This window comes from Condylura cristata, unplaced genomic scaffold (assembly GCF_000260355.1).
Source record: "Condylura cristata isolate star-nosed mole 26May11 unplaced genomic scaffold, ConCri1.0 scaffold00018, whole genome shotgun sequence".
Lineage (NCBI taxonomy): Eukaryota > Metazoa > Chordata > Mammalia > Eulipotyphla > Talpidae > Condylura > Condylura cristata.
The window spans coordinates 20970839-20972810 of record NW_004567119.1 but is presented as its reverse complement, the minus strand read 5'-3'; positions in this window follow the sequence as shown (position 1 = coordinate 20972810).

Sequence of the window (1972 nt, the reverse complement as noted above, 5' to 3'; positions counted from 1 at the left end):
CGATGAAGTACACTGCTGAGGGGAGCAGGGGGCGGGTCAGGAGAGGTCTGCCTCACCCTGTGGATCTCCTCCGGGCCAGGCAGGCAGGATTCCGGGGATGGGACTCACCAGGAAGTGGCTTAAGCTTCTTTGCGGTGCTTTAGCTTTTTGGTTCCCAAAGATCCCCCACCCCCACCCCAGGTTCCTTTAGTGTGCGCATCTGGAAGAGAGTGAGGGCACGGAGGAAGTGGGAAGGAGTGTCTTGGACAGGAACATGTCCTCACAAGAGCCTATGAGCAGCGCCGTCTTATGTCGCTCTGGTCATTTGACAGTCCCAGCCAGGTGCTTTTATGAGAACAGCCTGCCAAAGGCAGAGTCCCTGTTGACGTCATCCCATGCACCCCAGTACAAAACGACGGTGGTAAATACAGGAGTGGCCCGTGACCAGACAAAGAGCTCCCATAGGAGCCATCTTCGGGGGTCCCCAACTCCTCAGGGACACCCCCTCGTCTACCCACCCAGACTCTGTTGGACAGCAGGAGATGTCTGGCCCGCCAGCGCCGGTCCTCAGGCCGAAGGAAGGCCCATAAAGCGAGGTGGAGGTGCGTGCAGGCGGGCATCCGGAGCAGACACACCGAAACCTCCCCGAGGGAAGCAGAGTGCCAGCACAGACAAACGGCCACCTCAGTCAGGACGTGGCCTAAAACCAGGAAGGCTAAAGAGAGCGAGCGTGGTAGGTAGTGGTAGGTAGGCCCGAGAGAGGCGAGAGAGGCGAGGCTAGGCGGCGGAGAGAACACAAAGGGAAGCGCTGGAATGGAGGTCTAGCGATGGTCAAGTTGACTCTCAGGAGCGACAGAGGTCAAACCAAGCTTTCATTTTCTCGTCAGCTCTCCTCAACACTCGAGTGTCCCATTCGTGCTCTGTCGAGTTTTGGGTGAGAACATCAAGACCGCTCAGGTGGTCTAACATCTGGGGTTCCTCTCACCTCACCTTCCAACTCAGTTCCTTGGGAAAATGGTGTGCCCTCAGCATCATCACAACCACCACCCGTGCCTACCTGGCTTGATCGCTCTGGGTCCTTCAGTGTCTGGCTTGAGCAAAGGGAAGCACCCCCTCCACTCCCCCCCACCCCTGGCAAAACTTTCTTGGGATCCAAACAGAGCAGCAGGTTCCCCTCTTGGGATGCGCTGCTGTCTTTGAACTTCCTGGGGAAAGCCAACAAAAGCCACACTCAGTGAAACACAATTTCTTTAGACAGAGGCAGGCAGGCAAAAGTCCCTAAGGAAGCGATGACGACCCCTTCCTTTTTTTTTTTAATTTAATATTGTGCTGGTATCAAGGGGGGGGTTATAAATGGAACCATGAGTCAGCTCTGTAGAAATACATACACACATACATAGATACGTGCGTTAGTGCGTAAGTCAATTCAGTGAAATGAAGGATGCAACTGGTCCAAAAAGAAAAAGTTTCTTTGAATCAAAACAAAAGGCAAAACTTCAGCATCCGCTTTTCAAACAAAAAAACGGAGCCAAGGGCAGGTTGACCTCCGAGGGCCTCTCGGTCTAGCCCAGGCGTGATCTGTAGAACAGATGTCCTTCACGATTACAAGTTTCATCCACGCACGTGCACCGGCTGAGGTCCTCCTGTTGACAAACAGGTGTTGTCACTGTCTACCTGTGGGTGGCCATCTCGTCAGGACAGACAGCCCATCGGCACCCACCAGGCACAAACACATCAGATCAGGACAGTCCAACCCTCCCCTCTCAGTGGTTATCAGGACAGTCCAACCGTCGCCCCCTTCTCTGCAGCCCCAATCTTTACTTTTTTTTTTAAATCAAGCGTTTAGATTTTTTTGGTTAAGGTTCATGCATTTATGGATACCAACAGAACCGGGTGGGGGGGAGGGGGACAGGTCAGAGGTGCGCAGGCAGTGAGCAGATTCACCAGAGGCAGAGCGGGGAGCGTCGCAGGCAGGCACCTCCACGGAGTCCGC